Raw genomic sequence first — 20526 nt, 5'->3', positions numbered from 1 at the left:
TGACCCCAGGGCTGGCCCGTGGGCTCCGGACCCTCCTGCTCCTGGCTGGCAGCGTCCTCCCCGGCTGGCTCTTTGCCACCGGCTGGTCCTAAGCTCTAAACTGTTCCTGCTCACGTCTTTTTGTAGATTTTCACCCCGGGAAGATCTTGTCTAGATCTTTTTTTTTTCTTTTCCCCAATTGCAAGGCTTTTATTCATGTAGTATTAATTCCCAACCTAACTGTGCCTTCCCCCACACTCTGAGCTGAGCCCCGCATCAGGCTGTCTGCAGGGGGCTTTGGATGTCGCATCTCGCCCGCATTTTGTGGGGTGTGGTGTAAGTCGACTACCCACCCTGCCGTCTACACCGTGAGTTACTCATTTGCATCAAACAGAGCCCACACTTCCAGTCAGCGTGGCGTTGCCTTTCAATTCCATTTTCTTTGCACTGTCCCCGAGTAACTGCACCTCTGGGCGTCTGAAACCCGTTTTGGTGATTCATGTGTAGTTTGGGCCCTTCGGCCTGCAGGCCTCTTGTCTGGAGTGTCTGGAATCCGCTCACACATCCCGTCTTGCCTCCGAGAAACTATTTCAAGGCCGATGGCTCTAGTCTTGATTTTATGATGCATCGAGAATGATCTTCTTGAGTCACTCCTTCGCAATTACCCAGAGGTGATAGTGTTATCATCGCCAGCTGCTTCCTCCCCCGCGACTGAACGAGCCTGTGTGTCCCCGTCACAGAAGGGTATTGGCCGCCGTATCTGTTGTGCCCTTCTGTTTGCAGGAACCAGATGGGCATCGCAAGTAGAGTGATGAGCGTTAGGGCCGTACAGAGGGGTGGGCAGGGTTAAGGGACACCGGCAAGGGAGGTGACACCCCACCCTGGGCCTGGCCGCAGCTGGGAGCCTTCCCCCCCAGGCACAGGGGCACCTGCACCCGGGGGCTGCAGGGGAGGTGGTGGCTGTCTGTGGCCAGCCGATGCCGGCCAGTCAGGGCGGGAGCCCGGGAGGCCAGCGTCTTCACCGCGCCTGCCACTGCTCTTCTGCGTGGTCACCGAGGTGGAGCATGCGTGGATGCGTGGTCTTCAGCCGCCTGCCACGGTTCCCTGTTTGGTGGGAGCCGATGCCTGTGGCTTTATGGGAATTTGGGGTCTTTGTAAGGTGGCTGAAGGGAGAAACTGAGTTGCCCAGCATAGCTGAGAAACCCAGGCTGAGTGGGCTTTGCTGAGTCCAGGGTGCAGCTGTGACCATCCTGGTACATGTGACCATAAAGTGGCCCATGCCACTTAATCTGAAAAAGATTTTTTTTTAGTGTTTATTTTTGAGATAGATAGAGACAGAATACAAGTGGGGAGGTGCAGAGAGAGAGGGAGACACAGAACTTGAAGCAGGCTCCAGGCTCTGAGCTGTCAGCACAGAGCCCGACGTGGGGCTCGAACCCATGGACCGTGAGATCGTGACCTGAGCTGAAGTCAGCTGCTCCACTGACTGAGCCACCCAGGCGCCCCCTATGCCAGTTAATCTTTTCCTGGGGTTGCTGGTTTCCCGCTGTCTGCCGGGTGGCCTCGAAGCAGCTTGAGGGCAGTCTGGACTGCATCAGTCCTGTGCACGGTGGGAGCACGGTGAGCGGCCGTGAGGGAGGAGGGCCTTGGTGAGATGGGGTGTCTGTGCAGCTAGCTCCAGAGCCAGACACGGTAGAAGGAGCACCGCTGCACTCTGGATCCGAAGGAGAGAGGTGATACCCGGACCCCTTGTCTAAATGCAACGTGCAGGTCAGAGTAAGGTTTTATCTGGAGCCTGGCTTGTGTTTTGGTTATGAAACGTGAGAGCAGTGTTTTGCTGACCTGTTTTTTCTTGCTCAGTCTTTCCCCAGCTCTGTCTGTCCTGGGTTACTTTTGAAAATGAATGAGCTAACACCATATACAGGAGGTTCAAAACAAGCTCATTATCACCCTAGCGAGCCAAGTAAGTAACATTTATTTAGGACTCGACTTCAGACAGCATGGCCTGCTTGACAGAGGGACGGTCCCCTTACTTGTTCATACTTCGGTCCATTCCTTGAGGACCAGTTCTAGAAACTGTGTGGTTTGATCTTTACTTTCTGATGTCACCGAATGTGTGGTGAGCTCTGGGAAATTGTCTGGACTGGGCCCTTATAGTTTTCCCTAAACTGAGAATTCATCTTTCTAGTTTTGTTTTTATCTGTCCTTTACCACCCCCCCCCCCCCCCCCCCCCCGCCCTGTATGAACCTAAACTGTTCAGTTAATTCTAAAGGAAACTCTAAAGGGGAAGGCTGACTTTAAAAATTACGGTAAGTAGGGGCGCCTGGGTGGTCTCAGTTGAGCGTGTAATGCTTGATCTCGGCTCAGGTTGTGATCCCAGGGTCGAGTTGAGCTCTGTGCTGAATGTGAAGCTTGCTTAAGATTCCGTGTCTCTCTACTCCTCTGCCCCTCACCTGCTTGCCTGTGTACTCTAAAATAAAAAAATAGGGGCGCCTGGCTGGCTCCATCGGTTAAGTGGCCGACTTCAGCTCAGGTCATGGTCTCGCGGTTCATGGGTTTGAGCCCCGCGTCGGGCTCTATGCTGACCGCTTAGAGCCTGGAGCCTGCCTCAGATTCTGTGTCTCCCTCTCTCTCTGCCCCTCCCCCGCTGGGGGGGGGGGTGCGCTCGCTTGTGTGCTCTCTCTCTCAAAAATAAATAGAAAAATTAAAAAATAAAAATTATGAAAAGCTGATACACTCTGTCACAACAAAAATCTCTTTAACCAGCTATGTGACCATGGTTACTTCCCTCCTCCCCCATTGCTAACTGGGGCACTGCTCCACCCTTTTGGGGTCATGAATTCCTTTGAAAATCGGGTGGAAAGACAGCATTTTGTATATACTTTAGGGATCTCCTAACACCCATCCATGATGATCCTGGTCAGCGCCCCCGTCTCTGGGCCTCAGCTAAGGAAGCCCTGTTTGGAGCTGAGGCTGTGCCTGGGCTGTGTGGAGTCCTGAGAGCGGGCTGCTTGGCCGGCAGTCAGCCTGAGACTCTGCATTTGGAGGCTCTGGAACTGGGCAGATGGCTCCGGCTGGCCGTGGGCTGGTCTCTCCCGGAGGAGTGTGCGGAGAGCAACCCCGAGGGTGGTGGCTTGTCGCGTTTCCTCGCTGTGACCCGGATGAGCGGTGCCTGCGGACTCGGGCGTCTGTCTCAGGCACCAATGAGTCTGGGAACCTGATGGCATTCTGCCGTCCAGAGTGGCGGCTGGAGTCTGTTGCGATGGTGACAGTGGGGTGCTCCAGTTTACTTTGTGGGGAGATGTAGGGTAGTTAAAATTAGCAGTGAGGGTCAAGTCAAGGTCGTCCGGAAGAGTTCAGCGGTGTCACGTGGAGATCGGACCTGGCGGTGGCTGGCTGGGAGTCCTGCCCCTGGGCCGAGCCCAGGGGGAAGGGTCGGGCCGGCCTGCGGCCTGTGCCACCTGCAGAGGGCCCGCCGGGCTGGACCGGGGTCTGCACTTGTAGTTCACCCCTGGCCAGACGTCCGCCATGGGGTGGACAGTGCTCTGGACTCCGGAGTATGTATTCGTCGGACAGGGTGTGCTGTTATGTCACGATGTGGTACGTACCTCACGTACCTGTTACGGTAAAGCGGGTCGGGTCGTAATAGGTGTTCTTCGTTCAGCGGTGTATGCGATAGACCCAAGCACAAGGTCTGCTGCATGTAGTAAGTTGTGTAGTATAAGGTGATGGCGTGATACGTGTTACGCTTACTTAAAGTTCCCTCGGAGGGACTTGTAGCCGTCTGGGTTCACGTTCTCCACTAGCTCATTTTCACTGACCTGAGGAACAATGTTTCCTAGGGAAACTGTGATCGAGAGTCTGAAGCCACAGCGCCCGGAGATCTCCGGACCCTTCTTGGTGCCTCGGGCCCGCCTGGCTGAGAAGGTGCTTGGCTGCCTCCTGGTTCACGGGAGCTGGGGGGTCGGCAAGGGGCCTGGTTTGCCCTGACTCTTGCCCAGCTGCCTGTTTTCTCTGCAGAGGCCACAGCCCCCCGGGGACCCCGCAGGGCTCTCTGGCACGTGGCCACTTGGTTCCCCCGGAGCCAGGACCGGTGGGGGCGGCCGGCTGCTTGGCAGAACAGCCCAGATCTTCTTCTCTTTTTGATGTTTATTTATTTTGAGAGGGAGGGCGCACACATGTGCAAGCAGGGGAGGGGCAGAGAGGGAGGGACAGAGAGAATTCCAAGCAGGCCCCCCGCTGTCAGTGCAGAGCCCACGCGGGGCCTCAGCCCACGAACCGTAAGATCGGGACCTGAGCCGAGATCGAGAGTCAGACACCCCCACCGACTGAGCCACCCAGGCGCCCCGAGCCCATCTCTTCTAAGCTGGGAAGAGTCCCGAGTCCCATCCGTTTATAGAAGCGCCTCTCCGTACTCTTCAAATGAAGAGAATGCGGCTTTAGTATATGAAGAGTTACTGGTGATACTCAGCAATCTCTTAACCCCGCCTGCAGCCCTGAAGATTAGAATCCGGTCTGAGTGGGAGGCCGTGAGGCACATATCATCTGTGTAACCATACACGTTTCTCTAGTGGTTGTCTGTCGTGTGTGGAAAGTGAAGTAAAGGCCTGTCTTATTTATTTTTTATGTCTTTGCTGGTTGTTTTTTTTTTATGTGTTTTTATTTAATTTTTGAGAGGGAGACACAGTGTCAGCAGGGGAGGGGCCGAGAGAGGAGGAGGCAGAGTCCGAAGCAGGCTCCAGGCTCTGAGCTGTCAGTGCAGAGCCCGACGCGGGGCTTGAACCCATGAACCCTGAGATTATGATCTGAGCCGAAGTCGGACACCCAACCGACTGAGTCACCCAGGCGCCTGTACGTCTTTGCATTTTTAAAAGTAATCTCTATACCCGGTGTGGGGCTTGAACTCACCACCCCGAGATCAAGAGTCGCATTCTCTGCTGAGCTAGCCAGGCGCCCCAGTAAAAGACTGTTTCAAAGCAGGGACTTTAATCAGGCTAGGTTTTAGTTTCTTTGGTTAAAAGAAACAAGCGCGGCCCTCTGTGGAGCCACAGGTCCCACGTGGGCACGCGCTCCTAGCCTGGGACGGCCCATCACCGCCAGCTTCTCCGGGTTACGGCCGAGGGTCTGTCCAGCTGCCTGCCTGCCTGCCAGCTTTGTTTGGACAAGGAGGTTCCCTTCAGAAATCAAGACCAGAATGGCGCTCTTGTGTCTCCTCTGGTCCCCACCGCTTTTCCCAGCCTAGCAGTGACCTTGCCCTGGGCTGAAGCGGCCGTGGCCGGGCTGCTGCCCCACATCCACTGTGTCCTTCCCGCGCCCCCCGCCCCCCCCCCCCCCCCCCCCGCCAGTGCTGCATCTTCTGGACACCAGACTTGGTGGCTGCAGCTCCCTCACCTATAAATTGGGGCTAATGATAGGAGTCCCTGTGTCGGCCTGTCACGAGGGCTCAGGAAGTACATGTTTGTGTGGCCTCTGGGGTCGGAACTGGCTGGTAGGAAGGACTTGGAGTTGGAGCTGGTTTTATCCTTGTCCTATACGAAACAGTTGCTGATGGCAGTGTCCACAGAGAGACTTGGAAGTCCCCGAGACAGAGGGGGTGGGATCCAGCAGGGGAAGTTGGAATTCCGGAGGTGGTCCACTCCTGTGTGGAGGGGTAGGGCCAGGCCGAGCAGGGGCGGGGGGAGGGCACCCGGGGCTTGTCCTGGCAGGTGCAGCATGGTCAGAGGGGTTGTGGACAGAATGAGAGCAGGAGGTTCTGGTGGCCGCGGTCTCTGCTTGTTGTTGGTCCCTCGTGTGCGTGAGCTGGGTGGGCCCCTTGTGCGGTGGGGGCGCTAGCCTGGGGTGAGGGACTTGCCTGGGAGAGGAAGTCAGGATCCGGCCGGGAGAGTTGGGATTCTGGGGAGGGGGGCGGCCGGGATGGTGGTCAAAAGGAGCTGCTGAGGCCGCCCGGGCTTAGTAGCCGTGGTGTGAGCCACGTGTAGGCAGGAGGGGGTGAGAGAAACTTGGGGGAGTTAGGGCCTCGTGCCCTGTGCCCAGGGAGGCCTGCGGGCGGCTGGCTGCTCGTGCCGTAGCTGCTGGAGATGCTGGCCGTGCCGTCTGCTCGCCGGTCTGAACACCAGGGTGCCAGACGCCCCCGGCTGAGTGGCCTTTGGCCCTGCGTGGACACCTGTGGCACCTGTGGCAGCCCTTGAGGGGGGTGGTGGGCAAAAGGGGCACGGTGGCCCTTTCTGGCCTACATGTTTTTGTCACTAGATTCGCCAGATGCCCGAAAGGACAACCTCTTTCAACAGATCCCATCAGGAACCTTCATATTTGTAGCTAACCGCCTTTAACTGGCTGATCAACCAGCTAGGCCAGAAAGGCCAGCCTGGCCGTGGGAACGTTCCTTGGAAGGAATTTGGAAATCCACATGTGCCATGAAGTGTTAATGAGGGGGTGTCAAAGGACCCCGGAGGGGGGAGTGTGGGGACGGCAGCGGCCCGCTCTCCCTGCCCCGTGTGTAGGTGTAGGTTGTTGCCTTGTGAAAACACCTCCGTGCCTCCAGGTGACCTCACCTCTCAGGCAGTCAGGGCCGCTGAGTCACGATGCTGTAAATCATATCCGCAAGGAAAGGTTTGTTAGCTGTGGTTATGTCTTCTCCCTGTTAAAATTAGTCTTGAAGACAGAGTGAGGTGTGTTGAGTTTATAGCCTGTCTATTACAGGCTTCCTGCCGGCCCTGCAGGCCTTGCTCCTGCGATGATACCGCCCTTGGTGCACGGTTTTAAATTGTAGGATCGCAGCTCGTGGAAGCGGACGAGAAGGGACAGGTGCTTGGTTCGTGCCTTGCCGCTTGGCTCATGGCCTGGAGAGGTGAGTGACCCTCCCGGGGTCACGCAGTGGCCTTGGGGTCATGCTCTTTTAAATGTGCCCTGATGGGGAAACGCTCCCTTTGGAACTGTAACTGTTACTCTGATGATGCTCGCCTGATTCTGGAGAAGACTTAAGGTGGCTTAAGTAGGGAGTGTGTTGAAGAGGCACCTTTGAAGGTACAAGAAAGATATACGTGCGGGTTTGCATGCTTCCCTCGCTCTGCTTGGTCTGTTTCCAGCAGGTGCGCCGCAGGGCCGCCTCTCGGACCGTGTCTTTCCTGGGCTGCAGAGGCCAGGCCTCCGTAAGGGATGGCCGATGGGCATAAACCACTGCCCTTCCTCCTTTTGTGGTCCCAAGTCCCCTATTTCTAGAGGGATCAGTGAGCCCCAACCCCCACCTCCTTGGGAGCTGGGTGGGGCCACAGGCAGAGATGTTGGGGGTCCCGGTGCAGGGGCTCCCCACAAGCTGGAGTTGCGCCTGTCTTTGAGGCACCTCTCGCCCAGGAAGGGGGAGGATCTCCTTGGCCTCCCCAGCGAGTGGCGGCCCACCCAAGCCAGTGCGTCTGCGTCCCCGTGCCAGGTACATAGTCACCATGGAATCCCAGGGCACTGGCCTGAGGGACCCCCAGTGCCCTCCCTCCAGGGGACCCTCCCTCCATGGGACCCTCCCCTCCTGCTGATGCCTTGGTGTTTTCCTAAGCAGCAGTGTCTGTTCTTCCTCAAGATGCCCAGCTTGAGGACTGATGTCCAAGGGTGGTTCCAGAAGCGTCAAGGGTACTGCATCTGGGATTGTTGCTAAAACTCATTATTTGGCATCTTCACAGAGTCTCTGCAGAAAGACTAAAATCTCGCGTTTGCAAACATCCTGGGCCTGCAAAGCTGCTCGGTTGGGGGTGGGCCCCAGGAAGTGTGTACGAATGCATGCGCGTAGCTGCTCCTTCCTCTGCTGTCTCAGAGTTCCGGGGCAGCCTCTGTCGTGGGCTTTCCGTGGCGCATCCCGTTTCTGCCTCCATCTGGTCTCGTTGGTCCTCGTTTCCTGGGGGCAATACTGGTTCGGAGGTTGAAGGGACGGTGTCACTGGGGAGGAAAGCGGGGGGCTGCCTCGTTCCAGCGCAGGCAAGGGCTGGCTGCGGCCAGAGGCGGGAGCTCTGCGCTCAGGATGAGAGGGAGGCCTTTGAGGTGCGGTGACCGAGGACGGCCTGCAAAGATGACAAGGGTGGGTCCTTGTTCGGCGGCTGCCCTGACAGAGGACCTCAGGCTGAGGACCACCTGAGGCAGGCAGGGGCCGATGGCCCCTTCGCACTGACTGGGCCATGCTGGGCGCCGTCCTGCGATGGGGAGAGAAGCCCCTTTGGAGCCGGCAGACCCCGAGCCCCACTTTCAGCCCACTTCTGGTCTGCGCAGGCCTTTGCGGGTCACGCGTTGTCTCTGGTTAGCCTTGCTGGGCTGCGGGGGCTGGGGTGGACACGTGGGACAGACACTCAATGGCTGGTTATTTTCTCCCGCGTGAGGCTGCGGTGGGGACAGAGTAGAGTCCCTGGGGGAGGGGAGGGGTTAGCACCCAGGAGGACCCCCCCCCCCCCCCCCCCCCCCGCCCAGAGGCAGGGAGAAGCGGCCAGTGTCCCGCCTTCTTTGCAGAATTTGGACAAACATGGGCCCACTTGGTGTATTGGATTAGGCTTTTATCCCCCAGGAGAGTAACGAAGTAAACAGAATAGAGTTTCTTTGGGCCACTGGCCAAATGAGAAATATTTTGGATCTGGTGACCTTTTTCTTTGGGTCACTATTCTCTGTAGGAGGTTTTGACCCGTATTGCATTTCGGAATAGGACGAACGGCATATTTTTCGGAGTGGCAAATAAGGAAAAGAATGAAAGTCTCTCAGAGTCTCTGCTTGCAGAGGCTCCCCTGGGAGGAACATTTTTATAGACACCAGACGTCCTCTCTGGCTTGGGCCAACTTTCCATCCTGATGGCGGGGGCGTGCCATGAGCCGGCCCCTCTCTCCTGAGCTGGCCAGCCAGCCTGCGGAGCCAGCCGGCACGAGCTGGGCTGACGCCCGCGGAGCCACGGCCCCTCCTCCCGCGGCTGAAGCGCCACCCGCCCCCTGGTCCCAGGGTCCCAGACCCTGCCTGTGCAGCGTCTTCCCCTGTGGTCGTGGGCTCCCTTCAGGGACTCTTCCTTCATAGATCACAGAGCTCTGTATTCTCACAGTGAGTTGTGGCAGGTCACTGTCATAATTGAAGGTCACTGTCATAATTGAACTTCAGGGTAAAGTGCTCATAGGCGTAGTTAAAAGCCAGTGAAGAAAATGTGACTTCAGCCGTCGTTAAAGCAAGTCCGTACTGTTAAGATCAGCACAAAAGCATCCTGTCTGACTTTTTCCTTCTTGTCCTGTGACATGTGCGGGAGAGGAGCGGATTTGCGATTGGCAGCTGAAACCCCGCACCTAGAGGCCTGTGTGCAGGGCTTGGGCTTACTGAGCCGCTGTGTGAAGTACCAGTATTTGGGGCTGTCTCTTTCCAGTGCCCACCCACCCTCCTGGAGCAGGGAGTCGGGTTTGCACACGTGGTGCACTCGGTCTCCTGGCTGGCACCTACGTGGGACTTGGCCCGTGTCTCCATCGCCACCTGCCTTCGGTGCCTTCCAGCGGCAGAGGTAGTTGTTGCGGGAGGATCCCTGAGGCCCTTCGCTCTCGCTCTCCCTTTCCTCTCTCTCTCTCTCTCTCCCTCCCTCTCCCCTGCCCGTGGGTAGCTGACTGCTTACCGCGTGCAGCTGCTCGGGTGCCCTCGGTGTGGTGGGCCCCCGGCACTGCCCTAACAGTGCAGGCCAAGCTGAGCTGACGTCGACTCCTGGAATGTCTGCAGAAGCTGAGATGTTCTGGGCTGCAGCACCAAGAGCCTCCTCATTTGTCCTCCACCCTGCTTTCCTCTCCTGCCCATCCCAGGGCACTGGGTGGGAAGCTGTAGATGGGCCCAGAACTCTCAGGCCGGGAGGGAATCTTGCCGTGCTGTTAAATAAATACCTGCCTGCTTGCAGGCAGGCTGCTGCTGGCTTCCCCAGGGTGAGAAGAGCGAAGTGCCCCCAGCTGCTCCCAGCACATATGCCCTTTGTCCCAGCACACACGCCTTTTGGTATCCTTGGGGTGTCTCAGCTTGACTCCTCCCTGACAGGCTCTGCACAAGCCCAAGACGTGGGGTGTCCTTAGGTGATGAGTTTGTGGCATAGGAGTGGCAGTGGCTTCTGACGAGTTTTGATTGACAGACATCCCAGGGGCGTTTGGGGTGGTTCATTGATCGGTGCTTCCCTACAGCTGTGCCCTTGGCCGGAAACGCCTGCTGGCCGCCTGGCATGGGTGTGAGGCAGAAGCGGGCTGGCAGATCTGTGGGTACTGCCCATGCTAGGCCCTGCCTTGCCGGACAGCAGACCCTGTCCTGCCACCTGTAGTTCCCGTCACATGCAGCTTGTCCCCTTCCATACACCCAGATGAGAAGTAACCTTGGGGCTTCCAGAGGAAAGGAAGCACGGTCCGGCCTCCAGATCTGTGGCTGCTTATTCGGGCATCGGGGGAGCACAGCACAGTTGTCCCAGGCTTCAGAGGCTTTGCCCCCTGCAGAGGGAGCGAGCCTGACGTGGAGGGAGGCTGTGGTCTGTAGCCAGGGCCTCAGACTGACGAGGATGAGGACAATGAGGACGAGGACAAGGGACCGGCACAGGTTGCTGTGCTTGAGCACAGCAAGGTAGCAGGAGGGGCCGAGCTGGCCACAGGATGTCTGGCCATCTGCGTGCTGGGGACACAGGAGCAGCAAGGAGCACCGAGGGGTGGAAACCAACTCAGGAGGGTGCCTCCTGCGGGGCTGGACTCCAGGTGGGGGCAGGGGCAGCCTGGAGAGAGGGGCCCGCAGGTAAAAGGGGAGTGCTGTCACCTGCCAGCGAGCTCACCTGCAGCGGGCTCGCAGGTTCCTCTGCTAATGGTGGGCGAGCGCCAGACTCCTCCTTCACACCAGCTCAGGACACGTGGCCCGTTTTCAAGAACTTTGAGCAGTGGGGCAGGACCCTCTCTGAGGGTCTTACCAGCCCTGCTGCCCTCTGACCTGCAGCCTGCTACATTTTGGGATGCTTGCCCGGTTTCCAAAGGAGTTTTGCTTCTGCTCTCTCGTTTGCTCCTTGAAGCCCCCCCCACGGCCGACCCAGGTCACATCAAAGCTCCAGCCCCTCCCTTTGCGCTGGCGGGCCGGCCCCCTCCTTGAGCGCCTGGCCCTGCTGCCCTGTGTCTGCTGCAGACCTCCTGGACTGCACCTGTCCACTCCCAGGCTCACCCACCCCTGGGATGTACTGGCCTCTTGAGGGTGTCTCCCTGGGCGGACCCCTGCAGGGGCAGGTTCTGCCGGCAGAAAGCGCCCAGCACGCGCACGGCACTGTCCGTGGTGGAGTGAGCCAACTGTCCTGCTCCCGCCGAAAATCCAGTCTGAGCCTCTGTGCTTGGGCAGGTCTAGGCTTGCCTGTGGCCCTCCATTGTCACGTGGGCCTCTGCTCTGACACCCTGGGTGAGAGGGTGGCAGGGAAGGAAGCCTCACCGGCTGTGCCTTAAGGTGACCTCTTCTCTCCACCCTCCTCTCCCCTCCCCTCCCCTGTCTTTAGGTGCCTTAACGGGAGAGACCCTGCCCTAGACCAGAGGCGGTTTCTTTGTGCCCATGTTGTCTGTCCACTCCCCAGGTGGCCCGGAGGGGGCAACCCTGGTGACTTAGCCACCCTCAATCCTCAGTGGTCAGCGTTCTAGTGCTGGGGAAGGTCCCGTGCAAAGGGGTCCGGGGGAGTCTAGGACCAATGCAGGTATACCTTCCTTTACGGCGAAATCTCAGGCTATGCTGAACCACTTATTAACCTAAGTTTTTGTTTTTCCAAAAAAGAATTTTTCCTTTTTAGTGACAACTTTTACCTAGAGTTGTCATGAAACCAATGGTATTGTCAGTATTGGATTACTCTTTTATTCTTCTGGCTTCTCGGAGAAAGATCAGACCATGTTCAGTAACTTAAATTTTGTTAGATTGTTCCCTGTTCATTTTGTTTTTCTCTTTTAGGGCTCCGTACCCGAGTACTGTGTGATGTAGTTGAACAAAGGGCTTGGTTCACCCGGGGAGTTTTCAGCGCTGTCTTACCCACGTGTAATGAGAAGCAGCCACTGTTGCAGCGTGAGGGTTTGGGACGGTGACCACAACATCCTTTAGCGAGAGGCTGCAGGGTTTGGGCTCCGCGGTGCTCCTTGGCGGTACTGGTCCTCCACACGGTCTGGACGTGTTGTTCCCATTTGCGGAGCAGGAGATGATGGCTGAGTGTCCGAGTCTCTGCAGTCATGAGAGCCTGTGATAGTGATTCAGGCCGTGTGGCCTGTTTCTGGGCATCGCCATCTGCAGTCCTGGAAGGAAGCACAGCTTGTTTCGAGTGCATTCCAAGGTAACTCGTGCCTGAGAGGACGTGCAGCACACCGCTTTGTTTGAGAAGGAGCGTGAGGAGGTCAGGGCTGGCCTTGGACGATTAAGGGGGTGGGAGTCAAGGTCCCTGAACCACGTCTTGCGGGGCCTGTGCTGGGTGAGGCTGCGCGCCACAGGCGCTCAGGTCCCCTCGCCACCTGGCTGGGCCCGGACCTGCTCCGGGCCCTCTCCCCGAGCCGGTCCCTTGCTGGGGGGACTTGTGTGTCACCTGCGCCAGGGCTGGCTTTGTTCTGAGTCTGCTTCCAGTTCTTGGTGAGTTGCAAGCTACTGTGTTAAACGTAAAAAGCCCCCCCGCAGGTGAAGTGAAGGGTACGTGACATCTGGAGCCGGTCAGGGAACCGGCAGCACAAACAGGGCGCACGCCCACCCAGCCTGGCCTTGGGGGCCGGCCACCTCCGGCCGCGGCCGCTTCCTTGCCCCTTCTGCACTTGCCGGCCCGGGCTATTTAACTGTCTCTCAGGAAATTCAGTTTAAATCAGATTTCACCTATGATGCTCCCTGTTCTTTTCCACCCCAACGATTATCTTAAAATCTCTCCTTTTAATTAACTCAATTTTCCAGGTCTTTCTGGACGCCGGGTGGTTTATTTGTTGAGTGCCTGGCGCTGTGCCCCCGATCGGGAGATGGGAGAGCCTGCCCTCCTGTGCTGGGCAGCCCCGGGCCGGGTGGGGAGCCAGGGGGCCCGGCAGCCCAGCCTCCGGCCAGGGCAGGGGCCCGGGCCACCTCCTGTTCGCGGGGGGGGGGGGGGGGGGGGGGGGGGCTGGGCTGCTTGCTACCCTCCGGCTGAAGCCGCTCCCTCTCTTCTGTTTAGAACTGCTTCTTTGGCAGCTTTCGCTTCTCCTGTAGGCAAGTCTCAAGCTAATATTTATCCCGCAAAGTATCTTAAAAATGCTGGAGGGCCAGTATTTGTGGAGAACTTTATCAATCTTTGAAAGAGAGTTATTGTTACATTGATAAACTGAGGCGCTGTTTACAATAGCCAGATTGTGTTTGAACTTGCAACCTTTAATTCAACAGTTAGTTTTTGTTAACAGATGGAATTGTTTTGGCTCTTCTTGTAAAGAGGTCCTTTATCCATGTGGTTTTTGTTTGTTGCTGGCGAGCGTTTGGCATGTGCTGGGGGGAGGGGAGAGCGGGCCGCTGAGTGTTTCTCTGATGCCCATGTTATGATTGGCAGGCTTTTCAGGAACGTAGACTTTTGTACCTGAAGCCCTACCTCTTAATGAACTGTCTCATTAAAACCGGAGGTGCCTCCTTCCAGAGGGGAAACCTGGCCTCACCGTGAAAACAAACTTAACGTAGCAAGAACACGGGGTGGGTGGTATTGTTTAGATCTGAAGGAAAACAACACCGATAGTGAACGTATTCCTCGAGAAATAAAGTAAAACCTTTCCGGAGGGGGTTACTTTTCAGTAAAAGGAGCCACTTCCTGGATCTTGTCTGGAACCGGTCTCCTCCACCTAACAGCCCTCCTTGATTCTCAAGCGAGTGAGTGAGATGCCTCCTGCTGGGGTGGGGGCGAAGGGCCCTGGGCGCGGTGCTGGTGCTAGGCGTGTCCGTGTCGGGGAGCAGTGGAATGTCACAGTAATTCAGGCGTGGCAGGTGGGGGCTGGCCAGAACTGGACACAGAGGCTCTCTCCCTGGGGCTGGGGTCCCTAGGTGATGAAATGTGCAGCGGGTGCCTAGCAAAGAGGTCACGGTGGCACCTGCCTGAACACAGGCTCCCAGCAAGGCCCGGGGCCTGGCTCTTGGTGCCTGTGTTTGTGCCCCGTGGGGAACCTCAGGGACCCAGCACTTCCTCCTCGGTCAGCTGACTCACTCTGTCCTGCTGACTTGCTGTTCCTTCTCTGTCTCTACCTCTCTGTCTCTGTGTGTGCGCGGGTCTCTGTCTCTCTCGCTGCCTCCCTCCCTCCCTCCCTCCCTCCTGACTCTGAGCTGGGCCGGATGTGTGGCCAGGGCTCCGGGTTGTTGGTGGCTGCGGCAGTGCTGGGGGGCCCTGTGTCCCGTGACTTCCCGCTGTCCCCACACGGCTGCACGGGGCTTCGTTCCTGTCTGTGCCCCCGTGTCCTGTAGCTGTCAGAGTCCATGTTGAAAAGATTGGGGTCGGTCGGATGGTTTGGGGAACCTGAGTTCCCCCGGTGGCAGAAACCCCACTTCCTTGCTAATAGGACTTTCTAGATAAGTTCCTCATAATACGTTACTTGCTTTTTTTTCTTTTTTTTTTTAAGTTTAGTTTGAGAGACAGGGAGAGAATCCCAAGCAGGCTCCCAGCTCTGTCAGCACAGAGCCCTCTGTGGGGCTCGATCCCACAAATTGTGACATCATGACCTGAGCCAAACTCTAGTGTCAGACCCTTCACTGGCTGAGCCACCCAGGCGCCCCATGTTTGTCATTTGCTTTTATTTTGGTAAAATATACCTAACAAAATCCACCAGTAAGCGCACATTCACAGCTGAGAAACTCACCGTCACCACCGTCCATGTCCACAGCTTCATCTTCCCAAAGGGGGACTCTGTCCTTCCGTCTGCAAATTCATCCTAGGCAGTAAGGTCCTTACTAAGCAGTAAGGGTAGTGCTGCGCGGTCCTGTGTTGAGCCCCTGTTGCCGTCCGGTACGAGGGCTGTTGGGATGGAAGCACTCAGGCCGGCCTGCGGGACGTGGGGTACGTGCAGGGAGCACACCCCAGGTGGGAAGGGCAGCATTGAGGGCGTGAATGGCCATTTGTCTCCAGCACGTGTCAAGTCTAACCTGCTTATTAGCACACGGGTCTGTGATGGCACATTCAGGTCCTGCTGTCGGCTGAGTTCACGTAAAGGAAACATCACACGTGGGTCTGACAACCCACTGTGCTCAGGGTGGCTTAATTGTCAGGACACTCTTGCTTTTAAAGACTGGTGCTTCAGTTTCATGAACTGTTTTAAGATTCCCATGGTAGATACGTTTTTATTAAGGTGATCTTTACACCCAATGTGAGGCTCGAATTCACGACCCCGAGATCAAGAGTCACGCGCTCTGCTGTCTGAGCCAGCCAGGCGCCCCTAGTTTCCTAGTTTGACGAACCTCTGGCCAGCTTTAGTGGGGGGAAGGCGGTGGTGGTTCTGTGCCTTTGTGGTCTCACCTGTGGCATCCTGGTACTTCATCCCAGTCACTACCTGACTTGTGCCAGCATTAGATGGAGCTTGCCTGTTTTCTAGAATGGCGCGAGGGACGGCTGCGGGCCACCTGTGGCTTGCTGTGCGCGGATTCGCCCCGTCCGGTGTAGGGGAAGGTGGCATACGGGCTTCTAGAGCTCGCACTAGGCCTGCTTTTCTCCACTGGCGCTCACCTGGATTGCCGGCGTCTGGGGAATCTGGGCTTCCCTCTAGCTCAGAGAGGCCCAGGCTCGTTCCCAGTGTTGTGTTTTTGGCTGTGTTCTCCGCACTGGCTGGAGGCAGCCTTCTGCTGGCTCACAGAGGGAAATGCAATCCCGGAGGGCAGGGCCGAGAGGCCCGGGGAACGTCGGCACCCACAGATTAATGAGTGGGAAAGGTGCCTGTCGGTGTTTTCAGCTGAAAGACTCCACTGAGGCCTTCGGTCCGGGGAGCCCAGGGCCATCTAGGGTTTCAGGCAGGGAAGGCTGCTGTACATCACCTGGACAAGATTAGAATTTCTTAATCCCACGTGGGCCTCTTTCAGACCTCGTACAGGGCTGCTTTGTCTTGTCTCTTACCCTGCAGAAAAGAGGAAAGAGCGCTCGACTCCCTTCTCCTTGATGGGCACAGGGTCTGGTCGTTGAGGCTGAGCCGGGAGTCCTCTTAAGTGCAGTGCACTGTGGGAGAATCTGCAAACAGGGCGGGTGGCTTCGTTAGGGTGGATGCCTGCCTTAGCCCAGCGGGCAGAGAGCTAAGTCCAGCGGAGTGAGTGTGCGTTACAGGGAGGGGTGGAAGGAGGTGCTGTGGACAGGAAAGCTGTGCGATTGTGTTTGGGAACGGGAGGGGGCGGGTGGATGGCTAGCGAAGAGTGAGCCAGGGGTACCGTCAACGACTAGCCTGCCCACACCAGCACATGTGGGAGGGGCCTGGTGCTCGCCCGGGTGGGGAGAGAGCACAGTCGGTGATGCCCGTGGCGCACTGGGAGAAGCTTCTGAGACGGTCTCGGCGGTCAGCTCTGAGTCAGCTCTGTACCGGTTCTGCGGACCCACCGGTAGCTCTGTGCGTCAGTCGGTGGCTTTCCAGACCTGCCTCTGTTGGCACCGTTTGGGCTGCCTGAGACTCGGCTTTGTGATCGGAAAACGCTCCTGAGTGTCCTGCCACATAGGGAGATCTTCCTGTGTTTGCAGAGGACAAGCGGATAATCTGTTTTCAGAGGAAACTTACTGTTTCTTTTTAAATTAGAAACAAACTCAGGTCCTCCTGATGCAGAAAGAACACAACTACAAATCACCCAGAAATAACACTCTTCGCTGTATCCATTCCTCAAAAAAAACTTTAGCTTTTTATGATCATAATACGTACTTGATTTATAACCTGTTTGCACTTAATATTAGGTGTATTTCCGTATCAACAGGGAATCACGCCGCATGATTTCGTGTCTGCACGAACCACCCTTTATGTACGGACCCTTCCCGTTTCCTAGTGGTGTAATCCCCGTGCCTTTGTTTCCTCCTGACGAGGTCCAGAGAGGGAATTGGAGTCGAAGGGTCTCACGTTTTAAAGCCACGTTTTAATACCTAGTGACCACGGCTTCGGGTTTCCAGACGCCCTTTCAGTGGTGCCGGGCTGCCGTGACGAAGTCCCTGTTGGACAGTTGAGCCCGCCGGCATCCGGGGGAAGCCCTGCTTCCGAATGGCTGACTTCACCAGATGGCAGAAGGGTTAGTCAGTCAGGTACCAAACTGGGTTTCTTAGTCACGGAGAATCGCGGGCCACCAGGTGAAGGGGTCAGTCCTCTCTGTTAGAGGCAGCGTGTGATCTGCGCTGTTAAGGAAACTGGGAGCAGGCCCCGTCCCCACTTTCCCCTTCCGTGGGAGTTTGTCGCTGGAGCAGCCACTTCCTTGAGCAGAGACAGGAGGGGCAGGGGAAGCGGCTGTCCTGCCCCTCTCCTCCTCGCCCTGCCTTCCCCGGGGTCTCCGGACTGGGGCCCGCACACAGGGCGCCCCCGTGGAACTCCTGGGACCACCATGTCCTTGATGTAGAACCACCTGTAGGTGCCATAAGGGCTTTGTGAGATGGAGGGGGTTAGAAAGGGCGTAGACACTCGGAGCGGCTCAGCGATGTGTGCCATCTTGTAAATGGCGCGGACGTGACCCATCGCGTCTGTGGATCCCTGACCACGGCTCTGGCTTCAGGTGCACGGAGGGTAGTGGAGGACGGTGGTTTCGTTAATGCTGTTTTACTTGTTAGAAAGGAAGAGTAATTTGAACTCTGGGCCATACATAAAGCCATCCCGAAGTTCTCATTAGCCAAAACGTTACCATTTTTAAGAAAACCAGCTTTGATTTTACTGTTGTGAGTATATTTCATACTTCCCTTTAAAAACGGGCCTTTTGTCTTCACCTGATCCACGGGCCAAATTGAAGTAATTGAAGGAATTCATAGCGCTTGTAACTTTTGTGGCACTTCCTCCTTTTTGCCTTAGGATAAATTCAGAACCTGGAAACCGCTTTGGTTGGATTTTACATATAAATACCATCAAAAAGGCTCGTTGTGTCTTGGCAGTCTTTAGTGGTGTTCCTTAATTACGCCCTTGTCTTTGAGGTCAGTTCCTGATTATATGTATGTAATGTGAGGAATTTTTATTCTTATTTTTTAATCCCATTTGGTGGTTACGAGTGTCCTCAGGCAGCCCGCAGCCTGCCTGTCTCCCATTTCCTGGCAGAGTTCCCGTGTACCTGGCTCTGCCCCTGGTGACGGGATTGCAAGTTCAGAGAAATACTGGTTTACCCTACAAGCGTTTGCAGCGGTTGCCCACTTGGCATCGCGGGCGGTCCTGAAGCTCGGGTTCCCTGCGCTTGCAGGGGTCCCGGGAGGGGTCCCCGGAGCTGCGTGGCGGACAGGCACGCTCTTGTTTCCATGGCAGCCAAAGCTTCATCTGACTCCAGTGGCTTAAGCTAGAACATTTAGAAGGAGGGGGTGGTGGAACCACTCACTGCTTTTTAATTAAAAAGCAAAATCCGTTGCACTGAGTTGATTCTGCAAATCTGGGAACACTATCTAAAGATCAAAGGTAAAAAGTCACAGGAGAAAGTCTGTATTTTAGCGTAAAGCAAATGTTGCAGGGATGTTCCCTCTGGGGCAGTTCGTCCTTCTTTCCGCGTAATTTCCTCCTAAATGTTCTTGTGCCTGCTTCCTGGGTGCTGGATGCTGGCCATGTTCTCCGTCACATTAGGGAACAGTGTTAGTGCAAGATGCAAAGGAATCCTGTTTAGAGAGATGCTTGATGTCGATCCTAACGCCTTGCCCCCTAAAATTTGGGGAGAAAATAAGTACTTTGATTTGATTCAACATTAGAAATATTTGCTGTCACGTAGACTGTCATTCGAGTCATCTGATGTAGCTTTAGTGCCTGATCCTGCATTAAAAAAAATTTTTTTTTAATGTTTATTTGCTTTTGAGAGAGAGAGAGAGAAGAGCAGAGAGCGAGGGAGACACAGGATCGGAAGCAGGCTCTAGGCTCTGAGCTGTCAGCACAGAGCCGGACGCGGGCTCAAACCCATGAACCGGGAGATGAGGACCCGAGCCGAAGTCAGACGCGTAACCGGCTGAGCCCCCCCAGGCGCCCCTGCTCCTGCATGTTTAAACCTGGCCCCGTGCTTGTGGACGGCACAGGCTTGGCGGCTGCCTCGAGGGAAGAGGACGGCGGGGCGCGGGGTCCCGTGGGAACGCGGTGCCTTCCACGCCGTGTCCGCGTAGCTGGGTTCACACACGCAAGGCTCTCCCCAGGGCCCCCGCCCCCCTGGCTCCTTCTGGAATGGAGTCAGGAGGGAGGTGTCGCGGTGCTTGCTGTTCACTCCCATTTGATTCACCCCCCGTGTCCCACTGGGTGTTACCTAAGAGACACACGCAGTTCTTGGATGTCTGGGCAGGTCTGTGACCGTGAGGAACCTGTACCCGTGCCCTGGCCCCGTGGCCCTAGGAATTCCTGGTGGGGTCCAGCAGCCCTCTTGGCAGTTCTGACATTTTCCTTTGCAGATGGAAAAGCGGGTGTGGGTGTGCTAAGCAAAGAAACTCTGGGGCCCTGTGAGTCCATAGTGTTAATCCTGGCATAGCAGCCTTCCCATCAGCATCTTGCACCGCAACTAGAAGGTCACTGTCTTTCCGGAAGGACTCTGCTGCCGCCGCATTTCCCTGCCAGTGTGTGCATGGTTACGCCAGCGTGCTGGGGAGGGCGGCCCCTCTGGGGAGCACTGCAGCTGGGACTCCTGCCTCTCGTTTAGCGCAGCGCCTGGGATGACTTCACCTGTCCTCCTGCTGTGTCCCATCGTCTTGATCCCCGCCTGCACCTGGGGTAACAGGTCTCACGGTGGGCTGGAGAGACCAGCGCAGGAGGCTGCTCTAAGCTGCTGTGGAGCCCGGGTTGGGGCAGTGGGAGCCAGCGGTGCCCTCCCTGGTGTCCCACTAGGAATGCAGGCCCAGCAGAGGCCTCCAGCTGGGCTGGGACAAGTCCGCTAGACTGCACTGACGTCAGACTCGGCACCAAGAGCCCCAGCGGGTGGCCGGGTCTGGTGGTCTGGTGAAATGTGGCCGTGCAGTGTTTTATGCTCCAGGAGCCCAGGTCACATCCCGGGAGACCCTAAACTATACTGTTAAAAGCATAGTCATTCCTCAGAAGTTATTGGGAGGTGTGGTGCCTTAGAAAGAAAAAAAACGCCCTAAGTAGTGTGTGCAGTTTGAAAGTTTACTTGAATTGCAACATGCCAGTTTTAAGGCGTTAAAAAACATCATCTCAGCTATTTGTTAGCGTTGGCACACCGGTCTGCTTCCTGTTCAGAAGAGAAAGGGATTTGCCTTGAGCTCTGTGCTTATGTTGCTCCTTTCTCTAAAAGGGAGAGGTTTCTAAAGATCAGTTTTCTCTTTTTAATGGAGTAATTAAGGGTTGGTCTGGCCCTCTACCTTCAGCGCTCATATGAATCCGTTCCTTTCCAGCCGTCTGAGCGCCTCCACTGGCTAGGCGCTGGACCAGCCGGTAGTGATGGGCGCCGGCTGTCCGCTCAGGCCGCCTGCCTCCGGTGGG

General features: G+C 56.5%; 1 protein-coding gene across 5 annotated transcripts in view; it reads left to right on the top strand.

The window, feature by feature from the left end:
- Positions 1-20526, top strand: part of SLC45A4 (solute carrier family 45 member 4) — a 79612-nt gene that overhangs the window by 10878 nt on the left and 48208 nt on the right. For 2 of the 5 annotated variants that reach the window (XM_042973569.1, XM_042973565.1), the window contains exon 1: positions 8768-9482. The exons of 2 other annotated variants lie outside the window; for them this stretch is intronic. The gene's annotated coding sequence lies outside the window, so the exon portion shown is untranslated. Of the gene's footprint in view, positions 1-8767; positions 9483-10842; positions 12279-20526 lie in introns of those variants that run through there. One more of the 5 variants, XM_042973566.1, reaches the window with a different exon arrangement.

This window comes from Panthera tigris, chromosome F2 (genome assembly GCF_018350195.1).
Source record: "Panthera tigris isolate Pti1 chromosome F2, P.tigris_Pti1_mat1.1, whole genome shotgun sequence".
Taxonomy (NCBI): domain Eukaryota; kingdom Metazoa; phylum Chordata; class Mammalia; order Carnivora; family Felidae; genus Panthera; species Panthera tigris.
Note: the sequence above shows the minus strand (reverse complement) of the source record. Positions and strands in the feature narration are given on the sequence as shown.